This window comes from Oryctolagus cuniculus, chromosome 7 (assembly GCF_964237555.1).
Source record: "Oryctolagus cuniculus chromosome 7, mOryCun1.1, whole genome shotgun sequence".
NCBI lineage: Eukaryota > Metazoa > Chordata > Mammalia > Lagomorpha > Leporidae > Oryctolagus > Oryctolagus cuniculus.
Genome location: NC_091438.1, coordinates 39,929,252 through 39,944,797, shown reverse-complemented (window position 1 = coordinate 39,944,797; position 15,546 = coordinate 39,929,252). Strand labels below are relative to the sequence as shown.

The 15,546-nt window shown below is 40.0% G+C and overlaps 1 long non-coding RNA gene across 1 annotated transcript; it reads right to left on the bottom strand.

Annotated features, from left to right (window-relative positions):
- Nucleotides 1-2,797: 2,797 nt before the first annotated feature.
- On the bottom strand, nt 2,798-15,127 carry LOC138850392 (uncharacterized). Its single transcript, XR_011390107.1, has 3 exons — nt 14,159-15,127; nt 13,421-13,654; nt 2,798-11,257 (listed from the first exon to the last, which is right to left on the bottom strand). It is a non-coding gene; the product is annotated as an uncharacterized lncRNA (long non-coding RNA).
- Nucleotides 15,128-15,546: the final 419 nt, after the last annotated feature.

The window sequence follows — 15,546 nt, the reverse complement described above, 5'->3', positions numbered from 1 at the left end:
AGCCATTTGAGAAGTGAACCAGCAGATGGAAGACCTCTCTGTCTCTCTCCCTTTCTCTCTCTCTCTGTAACTCTGCCTTTCAAATAAATAAATAAATATTTAAAAAAAAAAAGGAAAGAAAAATAAAAGTCTCTGAGTAGCTCATTTCTTGTGCCATAGCTATAAGGGTATGGGCCCTTCAGCTTTCAAAACCTCATCATCACAACCATCATCATACCACTTAAATTCCCTGCCCTCCAGTTAGGTGGGGATTTTTATTTCATTATTGCTAAATAAAGAAGTTTAATCAGATGCTTCCAACTGCCACATCAAATTCAGTCCAGAACTTTACCTTAAATCTTTACAGTGGAAACTCTTACTATCTTTCCTACAAGGTTGTGTTTGAAGGTTGTTTGTTTTGTTTTTACCTTGAGCTGTTCATCCAGTCTTCTGATATGGTGAACAGAGACCCAGATCTTTCCGTTGGCGTCAGCTTCAAACGTTCATAAGAATGATTGACTCTGGGAAGCCATAGGGACAGTAACTTTCCTCTTGGGGTACAGCTCTCTTTTAAGTGGTCAAAACTTTCATGAGGAAAAATTCCCTCTAATTAACCATATTAGCATGAAATGTCTCCGTCTCAAAGACTCAAACACAAATCACTCTTGCTTTCAGGACCAACATTTCCTCCTTGGATTCTCCCTCCTGAGTAACTAAAAAGTCTCTTCTAAAAATGGGAACATCAGAATAAAAAGAAAGCCTGTAAGTCAGAGAGATGAATCACTGCTAAATGAGAAGCTCAATCTCAACGTTAAACGTAAAGAACTTGGCCTATGTAGAGGTATATCAAAAAGCTTGTGAGAAAAGTAGAATTCAAAGATAAGTTTATTTCATTGTGAAAGTATTTTGAAATCCATGCATAGCTTTTTCATACTGTGTATTTTCTATTATTTTTTCAAAGATCCTTTAACATGGCTTCACAATTTTTTGATAATAAAATAAAATTAGGTTTTATTTCCATTTTCCATTTTTTGAAGTACTCTCTTAAATATGGTCCTGAAAGATAAAATATAATTAACTAAAATAACTTTAAAAGTTACTGAAGGGGTGGGCATTAGGCCAATAGCTAAGATGTCAGTTAAGGTATCCACATCCCACAGCCCATATCAGAACACTTGGGTTGGATACCTAGGTCTGACTCCTGACTTCAGCTTTTTGCTAATGTATAACCTGTGAAGCAGCAGTGATGGCTCAAGAAATGAGTTCTTGCCATCCAGTGAGAGAACTGAACTGAGTTCAGGGATCCTGGCTTCCTCCTCAGCCAATGCAGGCATTTGGGAAATGACCAGATGAACCAGCACATGAGAGTGCTCGCTCGCTTGCTCTCTCTCTCTCTCTCTCTCTACCTCCCCCCCCCCCAATAATTAGTTTAAACAAATTAAAATTAAATAAGGTAACAATATAGCTAGGAAAGAGAATGATGGAATAAAGGTTAAATTTTCTATATTCAACCATTCTTAGTCTCACAAGTGTGGAAGATGAAAATGTTTTCCTTTAATCAGGTTAATACCTTAACCTCACACATGTCTTCATGACCACTGAGTACTACAGGGTGGAGACAGTCCATAATGACACACTGGTCATGTCTTTTCTTTGTTTATCATTGGTTGGGTCCCTTTCAAGATGAGTCAAGGCAACCATTTTGAGGTCTGCCCTTCTGGATGCACTTTGTTTTGAAGAGCCACTGAAAATGCCGAAATGTAAAGAAAGTGCTAACAAAGGATATGAGTGCGTGTACACACATGTTCATCAAATGCCAATAATCACTAAAGTGAAAGAAGTGCCTTTGTCTCTTCCTGTTGAAAAGGCCCTCTTTAGTAGGTGGACATTTAAATTCATATTATCTATAAAAATATTCTTGCATGAAGGGTGCCTCAAAGACCCACAGGACACAGAATGGAAAGTAAATGGCATCTCCTGGAGTTACACAATGCAGCAGCTCCAGCAGAAGCAAAGGAGGCATTGTCCAAGGATGCACATACCCTAAAAATAGAATTGTTTCTGATGCTCAAGTTAAGAAATGACTAAAATGAAATCCTTAGGTCAGTAATCTTATGGTGAATGAAAGGGCTTGAAAAAAATAGAATAATTATAACCTAGGAATTCTATTTCCTGAAATAAAAATATGAACCTAGATTTAAATAAAGTTATTTATCCTGGCACAATTTTATACTAAAATATAAAATTATCATCTGAACATGCAAAACTAAGAGACTAACCATCAAAATTACACACAAAAAATGGTTCACCATATTGCATTATCTGAAAATAGTTGTTACTACATAATACATCCAAGAATGGGCAAAGTAACCTAAATTTCATGACTATCTATGCAGTAGGAATCTGTGGTGGCAAATAATAATTTTAGTCCTACCTAGGCATGTTAAACCCCCAAAGCACACTCCATAATTATGTATTAGAGATTGGCACTCATTCTCCACCTGGCCTCACATTTTCAGACTGCATCAGGCTATTGTTCTTCACCTCTTGGGAAGGGGAGAACATGATAAACATGAGAAGAGGTGATGAGACATAGCCCTGTGTCCTCACCTGAGGGGAGAGGGGTATTGGTATTCTCAAAGTACTACCACAGCTGTAAGGATAGGAACCATTGTTGTACCCATGTTTAGATGCAGAAACCAAGGTGTAAAGAAGATAGGTGACTTGTCAGTGGATACAAAGATATAAATAGAGGAGTCAGTACTTGATCCCAAGAAACTTGTTTCCAGAGCTGGAAATCTTTTTTTTTTTTTTTTTTTTTTGACAGGCAGAGTGGACAGTGAGAGAGAGAGACAGGTCTTCCTTTGCCGTTGGTTCACCCTCCAATGGCCGCCGCAGCCGGCGCGCTGCAGCCGGCGCACTGCGCTGATCCGATGGCAGGAGCCAGGTACTTATCCTGGTCTCCCACGGGGTGCAGGGCCCAAGCACTTGGGCCATCCTCCACTGCACTCCCTGGCCACAGCAGAGAGCTGGCCTGGAAGAGGGGCAACCGGGACAGAATCCGGCACCCCGACCGGGACTAGAACCCGGAGTGCCGGCGCCACAAGGCAGAGGATTAGCCTAGTGAGCAGCAGCGCCGGCCCAGAGCTGGAAATCTTAACCACATACCATTCTACTTTTGGTTAGCAAAAAAAATACTTCCCCTTTGCAGCCATACAGTATCAGAAGGAATGAGAATTTCCTGAAAGCCAAGGAGCCAACATGGAAAAAAAGTTTTAGGTACTTGGGGAAAAACTGGATGCAATATTTGCTATAGATTAGCAAAGAAAAACCACATTCATCTCTGGTAGTATAAGGGGATACAACTTATTTGATACACAATGTGTATCAATCACCTATTGTTTTGAAGATACACACATCTTATCACACAGTACTCTCCCAGTCACAGAGAAATTTTTAGCCTCTTAACTTTGCTGAGCGTTTCTTTTGTAGTGCAGAAGCTGCTCAGCTTGATGTATCCCATTTGTCAATTTTGACTTTGATTTCCAGAGCTTCTGGGGTCTTTTCCAACAATTCTTTGCCTATCCCAATGTCTCACAGGGTTTTCCAAAAAATCTCTAATAATTTGATGATTTAGGTCTTTAATCCATTTTGAGTGGATTCTTAAGTGTAAGGTAGGGTCCTGATTCATATTTCTGCATGTGGAGATCTTGTTTCCCTAGCACCATTTTTAAAGACACTGTCCTTATAAAAAAAAATAAAAATAAATAAAAAATAAAAAAATAAAGACACTGTCCTTGCTCCAGGATTGATTATAGATCCTTTGTCAAAGATAAATTGGTTGTAGATGCATGGAGAGATTGCTGGAGTTTCTATCCTGTTCCGCTGCTCTACAAGTCTGTTTTTGTGCTAGTACCAAGCTGTTTTGATTATAACTGCCCTGTAGTATGTTTTGAAATCAGGTATCGTGATGCCTCCAGCTTTGTTTTTGTTGTTTAAGATTGCTTTAGCTTTGGGGGTCTCTTGTGTTTCCATTTGAATGTTAGTGTCATTTTTTCTAGATCCATAAAGAATGTCATTGGTATTTTAATTGAGATTGCATTGAATCTGTAAATTGCTTTTGGTAGTATGGACATTTTGATGATGTTGATTCTTCCAATCCTTGAACATGGAAGATTTTTCCATTTTTTTAAAAGGCTTTATTTATTTACTTGAGAGGTAGAGTTACAGACAGTGAGAGGGAGAGACAGAGCGAAAGGTTTTCCAACCGCTAGTTCACTTCCCAAATGGCTGCATCAGCCAGGGCTGGGCTGCTCTGAGGCCAGGAGCCAGGAGTTTTTTCCAGGTCTCCCACATTGGTGCAGGGGCCCAAGTGCTTGGGCCATCATCTACTGCTTTCCCAGGCCATAGTAGAGAGCTAGATTGAAAGTGGAGCAGCCAGGATTATATTGGTGTCCATACAGGATGCTGGCACTGCAGGCAGAGAATTAACATACTGCGCTCAGCACCAGCCCCTATTTTTCCATTTTTTTAATGTCTTCTTCTATTTCTTTACTTAGTGTTTTGTAATTTTCATTGTAAAGAACTCTGATATCCTCAGTTATATTTATTTCAAGGTATGAAATCTTTTTGGAGCTATTGTGAATGGGACTAATCTTAGAAGTTTTTCTCAGTCATGACATTTTCTGTATATACAAAGGCTATTGATTTTTCTGTGTTGATTTTATATCCTGTCACTTTACAAAACTCTTTCATGAGTTTCAATTGTCTCTCAATGAAGTCTTTTGGACTCCTTATATAAAGAAGCATGTCATCTGCAAACAGGAATTGTTTGATTTCCTCCTTTCTAATTTGTTTCCCTTTGATTTCTTTTTCTTGCATAACGGCTCTGGATAAAACTTCCAGGACTATATTAAATAACAATGGTGAGAGTGGGCACACTTACCTGCTTCTGGATCTTAGGGGGAATGCTTCCAGCTTTTCCCCATTCAATAGGATATTGACCATGGTTTTATTGTATATTGCCTTGATTGTGTTGATGTTCTTTCTATACACAATTTCCTCAAGGTTTTCAACATGAAAGGATGTTGTATTTTATCAAATGCTTTCTCTGCATCTATTGAGATAACCATATGGCTTTTCTTCTGCAGTCTTTTAATGTGGTGTATCACATTGATTGATTTGCAAACATTGAACCATCCCTGCATATCAGGGATAAATCCCACTTGGTCTGGGTGGATGATTTTTCTGATGTGTTGTTGGATTTGATTAGTTAATATTTTATTGAGGATTTTTGCATGTATGTTCATCAGGGATATTGGTCTGTAGTTCTCTTTCTCTGTTGTATCTGTTTCTGGCTTAGGAATTAAGGTAATGCAGGCTTCAAATAAGGAAGAGTCCCTCCATTTAAATTGTTTTGAATAGTTTGAGAAGAATTGGAGTTAATTCTTTAAATGTCTGGCAGAATTCAGCAGTGAAGCCATTCAGTCCTGGTCTTTTCTTTGTTGGGATGGTCTTTATTATTTAATCAATTTCCATCTTGGTTATTGGTATGTCTAGTTTTTCTATGTGTTAGTGATTCAATTTGGGTAAATTGTATGTGTCTAGGAATCTGTCCGTTTCTTCTAGGTTTCCCAATTTGTTTCCATACAGCTCTTTGTAGTAATTTTTAATGATTTTTTATTTCTGTGGTGTCAGTTCTTACATTTCTTTTTTCATTTCTGATTTTATTGATTTGGATCTTTGCCCTCTTTTTTATGGTTAGTTGTGCAAATGGTGTATCAATTTTGTTTATTTTTTCAAAAAATGAGCTCTTTGTTCATCTTTTCTAATTTTTGTTTCAATTTTAATTCTTCTCTGATTTTAATTATTTCTTTCATCCTACTAATTTGGGGTTTGGTTTGTTGCTGTTTTTCTAGGACTTTGAGATGCATTGATAGCCATTTAATTGATGCCTTTCCAATTTCTTCATGCAGTCACCAATTGCTATACACTTCCGTCCTAACACTGCTCTTGTTATATCCCATATGTTTTGCTATGTTGTATTATCATCTTCATTTGTTTCCAGAATTTTTTGTATTTCTCTTTTGATTTCTTCTATGACCAGTGTTCATTCAAGAACATGTTGTTCAGTCTCCATGTATTCGCCTATGATCTAGAGAGTCTTGAGTTGTTGATTTCCCGCTTCATTCCATTGTGGTAAGAGAAGATACATGTTATGATTTCAAATTTTTTGAATTCTCTGAAATTTGAATTATGACATAGCATTTGATCTATGCTAGAGAACATTCCATGCACTGATGAGAAGAATGTTTACTCTGCAACTGTGAGGTGAAAAGTTCTGTAGATATCAGTAAGGTCCAATGGATGCATAATGTCAATTAACTCTGCTGTTTGTGATATTCTGTCTAGCTGATCTGTCCATTGATGAAAGCAAGGTGTTGAAATCCTCCATTATTATTGTATTGGAGTCTATGTCTCCTTTAAGATCCATTAACATTTATTTTAGATAGCCAAGTACCCTGTAATTGAATGTAAATACATTTATTATAGTCACATCTTCCTGTTGATGGATCTTTTAATCTTTACATAGTGCCCTTCTTCATCTCTTTTAACAGTTTTTGAGTTAGTCTATTTTATCTGATATTAGGATGGCAACACCTGCCCGTTTTGGTTTCTGTTAGCATGGAATATCTTTTTCCATCCTTTCACTATTGGTCTGCATGTATCTTTGTTGGCAAGATGTGTTTCTTGTAGGTAACAAATAGATGTGTCTATAATACATTCAGCCAGTCTGTATCTTTTAACTGGAGAATTGAAGCCATTTACACCCCAAGGTTACTATTGGTAAGTAATGACTTGGCCCTGCCATTTTTCCATAAATATTCCTATTGTTCACTTTGTATTTCTTTTGTACTTCTCTTGGGGGATTTTCTGCCTTCACATTGTTTCATAGTGATGACCATGTTTCTGTGTTTCTAAGTGTAGCACATCCTTAAGCATCTTTCATAAGGCTGGACAAGTTGAGACAAATTCTTTAAATTTCTTTTTGTTTTGGAAGTTCTTTATTTCACCTTCATTCATAAATGAGAGCTTTGCAGGGTACAGTATTCTGGCTTGACAGTTTTTATTTTAAGAGTTGAACTATATCTCGGCATTCCCTTCTGCAGGATTTCTGATAAGTCAGCTGTGAATCTAATTGGAGAACCTCTGAAAGTAATCTGGCATTTCTCTCATGCACATTTTAAAATCTTTTCTTTATGCTTTACTGTGGAAAGTTTGGCTACAGCATGTCATGAATATCTTTTCCAGTCATTTCTGTTAGGAGTTCTATGTGCTCCGTCTACTTGAACATCCCTTTCTTTCTCCAAATTTTCTGCAATTATTTCACTAAATAGGCCTTGTAGTGCATTCTCTCTTTCCATGCCTTCAAGAACTCATAAGACCTGTGGACCTGCATGTTGAGTTGTTTGATAGTATCCCATAAATCTCCTACACTTTTAAAGTTTTCTATTTTCTATATTTTTTTTGGTCTAACTGTAAGATTTCTAAAATTTTGTCCTCTAGTTTAGATATTCTTTCTTCTGATTTGCCAAGTCTGCAGTTAAGGCTTTCCTCCTTGCTTGCTGAAATAGCTCAGTTGGGAGAGTGTTAGACTGAAGGCTTTCCTCCACAGTTTTTACTTTATCTATTGAATTCTTCATTTCTAATATTTCATTTTTATTTTTTAAAATTTCAATTTTATGGGAAAAAATTTATTCATATCATGCATGGTTTTCTTTTTTTTAGGATTTATTTTTAGAGTTATGGAGAGGCAGAGGTAGAGAGTAAGAGAAAGAGAGAGAGAGAGAGAGAGAGAGAGAGAGAGAGAGGTCTTCCATCCTCTAGTTCACTCCCAAAATGGCCACAATGTCTGGAGCTGGGCTGATCTGAGCCAGGAGCCAGGAGCTTCCTCCAGGTCTCACACATGGGTGCAGGGGCCCAAGGACTTGGGCCATCTTCTACTGCTTTCTCAGTCCATAACTAAGAGCTGGATCAGAAGTGGAGTAACAGAGATTTGAACCAGTGCCCATATGGGATGCCAGCACTGCAGGTGGCAGCTTTGCCTGCTATGCCACAGCACCAGCCCCATGTATGGTTTTCTATAGTTTGTGGATTTGCTTTTGATTGCTTTTGAATAATTCTATGATTAATTTTTTTAATTTTTTTTCTGGAATTTCCTCAATCTCTTTTCTTTGCATTCTAATATTGAAATGTTGCTGTGTTTGTTTGAGGGGGTCATCATGTCTTCTTTATTCTTGTTTCTTGAATTCCTGCGTTTATTTTAAGCATTTGTGGAGTTGATTTTTTTTCCTCTGACATCTTTTATCTTTGAACTATGCATCTATGACTTAGCGGAATATCTGCACTTTCAGTGAATACCAAGAGGGGTGGGGTGGGTGTGGACAGGGAACTCTGGTCAGTGCTCCAAGGTAGGGTAAATATGAAGGTAACACCCAAGTTAGGCATGGTAGATCTCAATGCCTAGGTGTTAGCCCCCAGTGTTCCACGCCACCATATGAACCGCACAAAAGACATGAGCAGTCCTCACTGTTAGTAGAATTCCTTCTGCAATGATCTGCTCTAGGTCACCAAGGAGCTCTGAGTATCTGGAGCCCTTCCCAGTGATTTCCCAGAGACCCAACTACACCCCGCACCTTCTCATGTGACAACCAAGTCCCCACGGTCTCAGCACACAAGGCTTCCACAGTCACTTGGTGCAAATGTTTCTCTCTGCCTTACCATCCTGTCCAGTCAGCAGAGTTGCAGATGTCCCTAAGACAGCTCCATGTAGGCATCTTGATCCTGGGAAGCTGCAGGCACCTCACCATCCTATATGGTTGTCCAGCCACCTCCCAGCCAGGCTCTAAGTCAGTAGGAACTGCACATTGTTCCCTCCACTAGAATCTCTGGATCACACGTCTGCACAAGAGCCATTGCCAAATGTTGCTCTCTCCCCACCACTGCCACCAGTACTGCCAAGAAGACGGTGTCCTATTTCAGCCAGTTGCTATACATGTGCACAAAATCTTCCACCCAAACCCAAAATGGTGGGCACTGTTGTAGGAAAGTTGGGGTGAGATAAACGTACCCCCTCTACATTCACTGGGTCTACAGGCAACTGCTAACGATGGCTAACCCCCAGGGCTCCAGTCCAGACTCAGGCCACTCTCTCCCACTGGCTGTATCACCACGGATTGCTGCAGTCCAGTCTCACCTCCGTTTCCAAGTGGCCACCCACTCTGGCTCTTGACTGCTGCAATAGTGCTTCCCTTTGTGTTCTGGATGTGTAGTCGTATTCTCTGCACAGGTCCACAGTGCTCCTCTTCCTTTTATAGGATTTCCAGCGCGGTTTTCTCTCCAATTATCCCCTGAGCGTCCATTGCCTACACCTTTTTTTGTTTGTTTGTTTGCCTTAAGATTTACTTATTTACTATTTGAAAGGCAGAGTTATAGAGAGCCAGAGGCAGAGAGAGTAAGAGAGGTGTTCCATCTGCTGGTTCACTCCCCAGATGGCCCAATAGCCAGAGCTGCACTGATCCAAAGCCAGGATCCAGGAGCTTCTTCCAGATCTCCCACATGGTTGCAGGGGCCCTAGGGCTTCGGTCCTCTTCCACCAACTACCCAGGTCGTACCAGAGAGCTAGATCAAAGTGGAGTAGCTGGGACTCCAACCTGCGTTCATATGGGATGCCAGCACTGCAGGCAGCGGCCTTACCCACTATGCAACAACATCGGTCCCCACATTTTTTTTTTTACTGTTTATCCCTGGCTTAGTGCAGTATATGCTATTCCCTAATCCACCATCTTGGACTCTCTTCTGATTTTCAAACAAATAACTAATTAAATAAACCGTTAGGGGCTGGCACTGTGGTGCAGCAGGCTAATGCCCTGGCCTGAAGCACTGACATCCCATACGGGTACCAGTTCTAGTCCAGGCTGCTCCTCTTCCAATCCAGCTCTCTGCTATGGCCTGGGAAAGCAGCAGAAGATGGCCCAAGTCCTTGAGCCCCTGCACCCATTTGGGAGACCTGGAAGAAGCTCCTGGCTTCTGGCTTCAGATCTGGGTAGCTCCGGCCATTGCGGCCATCTGGGGAGTGAACCATCAGATGGAAGACCTCTCTCTCTCTGCCTCTCCTCTCTCTATGTAACTCTGACTTTCAAATAAATAAATAAATATTAAAAAAATTAAGAAAAACTTACACAGCTGTGAAAATGAGCTCATTTCATCAGTAACATGAATCTCAGCAATTGCAAAATATGTATAATATGATGAAGTTTATTTAAAATAGAAAAATGTATAAAATTAGATAATGTGTTGTTTGTTGACACAAAACTTTAAAGTAAAGCAAAGGGTTGCCAATAGATAAAATCCAGTAGTAACATCAGAAAAACAAGAAGAGAATGGGACTGGAAGGCACACAAGACCTGCAGAAGTCACAATAACATTCTGGGTGGCTTGCACATGGCTGTTTGTTTTGGTGTTAAACCTTTGCACCTTACATATGTGCTTATAAATATTATTTGTATATTTATGCAGTATTAACAGTTTTAAGAAATCAGATGTTCTCTCTCTCTCTTTTTTTTTAAGGTATTGGTAACCTGGCACACCTTGAAACTCTCTTGCAACTATGTATGATGGTTTACAGTTTTAAAATTGGTTTTCCAAAATTGAGGCTATTATCTTACCCTTTCATTTTGTATGTCTAGCTGATTTTCAGCCACAATTTTTATGCTAGCAAAAACAACTAAATATTAAAGGTATCATAATTCATTTCATTAAGCTTCCTTTGTTTTTGTTTTTGTAAAATATTTAAACCATTACAGAGAAAAAAAATCAGAAAATGTAGCCAAACTAAAGCAGGGATAATTAAAAAAAAAAAAAAAAAAAAAAAAAAAGCAGTCTCCTCATCCAGAGAGACAAGCAGATAATTTTCTTCTCTATGAGCTAATATAATTATATAATTATGGAAAGAGTAGTTATTTTCATTATACATGTTCTATCATATACCACAATTCATTTAGCTAATCTAAATCAAAAGGAAGAACATGGGAAACTCTTGAATCTGCCCCCCTCTCCTAAAGGATTTGTAAAGCAATTCAATAATTTCCCCAGGGCAGAAAAAAAAATCAGCATAGAGAATAGCTTTTGCTGAAGTGTCTGCTCCAATCAGCTGGATTGGTTGCTTGTTTGAGCCACTACGTGGAAATGCATCCGAGCTGTGAATTCTTAGCCTGTCCTGAAAAAAAGAGAGGCAGGGTTAGATGACTCAGGCTCTGCCTATGCCATGCGGGGCTGCAGCACCCCTGGTTACTTGACACCTCTCCTGCCCCCACTAAGTGCTCTAGAATATGCTGTACTATGTTCTGTAAAATTTTTGGTTTTGTTTTTTGTCTTTTGCCTTTGTGGCCTAAGTTGAAAGGCACCTGGTTTATTCCGCCTAATATAGAAAGTTTATGTAATTTGATATCTTAAAGGTACCACATTCACCTTGAAGTGGAAAAAAAGTATCCTTAAAATATAATGGATGCCAGGAAACCTGTAATGGCTGGAACCTTTAAAACTTTAATCACATAATTGGCAATACTGTACACTGTATACTATCAAAAATGCCCCGAGAAGGAGGTAAGAACACTGAAAACAAAAGCATCTAAGTCTCCGTTCGATGCATTATACCAACGGATATAGATGCCCATTTTCAGGTCAGGCCTATTATGGTAAGAGGAGGAGACCAAACTGAAAAGAAACCATAGAGTATGGAACTGGATCTCATATATTAAAACTCAATAAAATTTGAAGCATCCATCACACATGTCTACTTTAATAAAATCATCTGTGTTATTGTAAGTTGTTTTAGTAGATTAGGACTGCGCTCTAGGAGGCCCCTGTTACCAGCTACTTGTTCTAGATACAACCTAAGTTTCCCTTAGAACGTATAGTGCTGAATGCTGTCAACCCACAACACTCTACAAGCTGAAAAGATCCTCCTTAAATTAGTTGATCCAGCCTTCTCATTTATACCTCAAGAGAGGCAAGTTGGCATATTTGAAAGAGTAATAGAGATCTTAGATATGAGTTCTTCCATTTACTTTCCATTTGGCGTTGGGCATATCACTTAGCCTTTCTCTAATTGTCTGTAAAACAAAGATGTGATGATTACCTTGCAGGAATGTTGTGAAGAGAAACAAGATGACCTGTGAACACTGCCTGGGACAATGGCTAGCCCGTTGTCTGAGGTTAATGAATGGCGGTTGCCTCATAGACACCAGAGGAATAATAACTTGGAAACTTGGAATTTAATAATCGAATCTCTACTTGTTTCCACTTCTACATTTTTATGGATTTTGATGCTGTTTTCCACCTTAAGCTTTTCTAGCTTCAAGATGCATAGTAAAGTTATTCCTTCCTAAGGCTGCCCCTGAACATGGCCCTACCAGGTTTTCCTTGGTGTCTGGTCACAGCCAGAACAGCAGAACGTGTTCTCAGGCCAACATGCCGTGTTTACTCAATACAGAGTCAGAGTTGAGCCAGCCAAGAAGAATGAGGGCTAACTGTCCAGTGATCATGAGAGCAGACACATAATCTGGGCTGCTTCAAGGGTTGGGGCTAACATTCATTTCTGTGAGGCAGAAGGCTGGAAGCTTTGCAAAGGCTGAATTATCCTTTGCTTAAAAAACAGAAACATAAAACTCCCTTCATCTTTAAGTCTGACCTGCTAGTAATCTGGGTGATTTCCTAGGCATTTGGGTTGCTCTGGGATTTAAAAAACTCCAGAGTACAAAAAATTTGGGATTGTATGGAAGACAATTCAGTCAAAGGAAACAGGAAGCGCCCACGCTTCTCTTTCTCCTTGAAAGAGGTTAACCTTGAACTGTAAGAGATGGACAACCAGAATTCTCCCCCACTCAGGCACGTCCCCCAGGTGCTGTGCCTGTGTGGTGTCTGACACCTCACATCCCTTAGTGGTCACTGAGCCAATACACTCAATTCCCAGGCAGCCACCCCTGTTCAGGAGGAAGCCCTTTGTATCTCATAAATCTTTCACATGCACATCGTATGTAATTTTAATGACCAAATGAGGTAAGAAATATTTCCTCTTACTTAACAGAAGCTTCCATCCCCTAGGTATGTCCTCTCACTTTCCAGCCTGCACCCCAAAACCTCTGCCTCCAGGAAACACTTCACACAGAAGCAATTTCACAGCCACTGCAAAGCCCCTTAGAGTTACAGAGAAACCGCACCAGGGAAGTGCAACAGACAAGTCGGTGAGAATGCACTGTGGAGGCAGTGTGCCTGGGTTCAAAGACGTGTTTCTCTATGAACTGCGTAACCCGAGGCCTGTCTTTATCCTTTTGTATTTCAGTGTCCTAATCTGTCAAACGGAGATAATGACAGTACCTACCCTGTAAACTTGTGGGAGGATCGCTCAAGTTCATATCTACAAGGCACATGGTTAGTGCTTGTCACGTAGCGCAGGGAATAAGCGTTAGCTCACAGCACTTGACTGGCAAATCAACTCTAACTCCAGAATCACAGGCCCGCAGCCACTCAGCCGCAAAGGCGGAGACACCGCTCCATTCTGCGGAAGGATTTCATTCCCAGGACGGAGCTCCTTCATTTTCTTCACTTTGTAGATCTGCAGACAATTTATGAAAATACACTTGAAATGTCTCCCTGGTACAGTTCAGAGTCGAAGTAGAATAAGCAATTTCTATCAAGAATTCAGTTATCCTAAGCCCATCAGTTCTTGCTAGCTCACCCTGAAGGCGTTTCATACACCCAGTAATAGTCATTTAAATCTCTTAAACTCATCAGCATTGTAACCAAATCCTTTTGAAAACAGAATTTTCACACATTCAACATTCATTGCACCACAGAAAAGATCAACCTCTGAGGGACAATCTATACAAGCTTGACTTTTTAAAAATTTCATTTTTTTAGTAACACCTAATATTAGTAAGATATCCTTGTCACAACTACTGAATCACATTCAGGTTTCCTTTTTTTTTTTTTAATCCAAACTCCCTCCATCCCTCCCACTCCTCCCAGATTCTAGCAATCACCATTCTGTGTTCAGATTGAGTTTTTTGTTTTGTTTTTTATCTCCGACATATGTTTTATATCTCCAACATCCACATACATGTAACATGTGTCTCTGTGTCTGGCTTATTTCACTTAACACGATGTCCTCCAGTTCCACCCATTTTTCTTTCTTTCTTTCCCTTCTCTTCTTTCTTTGTTCTTTCTTGCTTTTCTTTCCTGATTGAGAAGCAGAGAACAGAGACAGATATCAGAAAGGGGCCTCTAATCCACTGGTTTACTCCCCAAATGACTGTAATGGCCCCTGGCTGGTGACTAAACTGGGAACTGAGAACTCAATCTAGGTTTCCCATTTGGGTGACAGGAATGCAATTACTTGAGCCATCACCTGGTGCCCCCCAGGGTGGGCATTAGCAGGATGCTGTAGTCAGGAGCCAGAGCCAAATATCAAACTTCAGTACTCCAATATAGGGTGAAAGCATTTTAACTGGCATTTTAACTACTAGACCAAATGCACACCCCCCGGCTCTCTTTGTATCAGATACCTCTCATATGCCATGCACAGTGCTTGTCCTGAGAAACGGCAGGAAAGTTACCACCCTTACCAGTGTGTGCCCTCCCAAACTCACAATTGCCACTAGCCATATGTGGCTGTTTAAACTTGAAATTTATTATAAAAGTAATAAATTGTTTCCTCAGCCACATTAGCCACACTTAAAATGTTCAATAGCTGGGGGCCGGCATTATGGCATAGTGGGTAAAGCTGCTGCCTGCAACTCTGACATCCCACACGGGCACCCGCTCAAGCCCCAGCTGCTTTATTTCCAATCCAGCTCCCTGCTAATGGCCTGGGAAAGGCAGTGGAAAATGGCCCAAGTCCTTGGGACCCTGCCACCTACATGGGAGACTTAGATGAAGCTCCTGGCTCCTGGTTTCAGCTTGGCCCAGCCCTGGTCATTGTGGCCATCTGGGAGTGAACCAACAGATGGACGATCTCTCTCTCTCTCTGTCTCTGTCTCTCCCTCTCTCAACTTGTATTTAATAAATATAAATTTCCAAAGTACAACTTTTGAATTGTAGCAGCTTTTCCCCCCATAACCTCCTCCCACCCGCAACCATCCCATCTCCCACTCCCTCTCCCACCCCATTCTTCATCATGATTCATTTTCAATTATTTTTATATACAGAAGATCAACTTAGTATATACTAAGTAAATATTTCAACAGACTGCACCCACACAGACACACAAAGTATAGAGCACTGTTTGAGTAGTAGATTTACCATTAATTCTCATAGTACAACACACCAAATAAATCTTTAAAAAAAAAAAAAAAGGAAGAGACATTGGGGTGACAGAACTGAAAGGATAGAGATTCATAGAATACAGAGCAAAATACTCACATTTTATTATTCAGAGAAAAATGATTCCTGGGGCTGGCCATAGGATATAGTCCAGAGTGGACAAGGTGAAGTCCCAGGGAAGGCAAG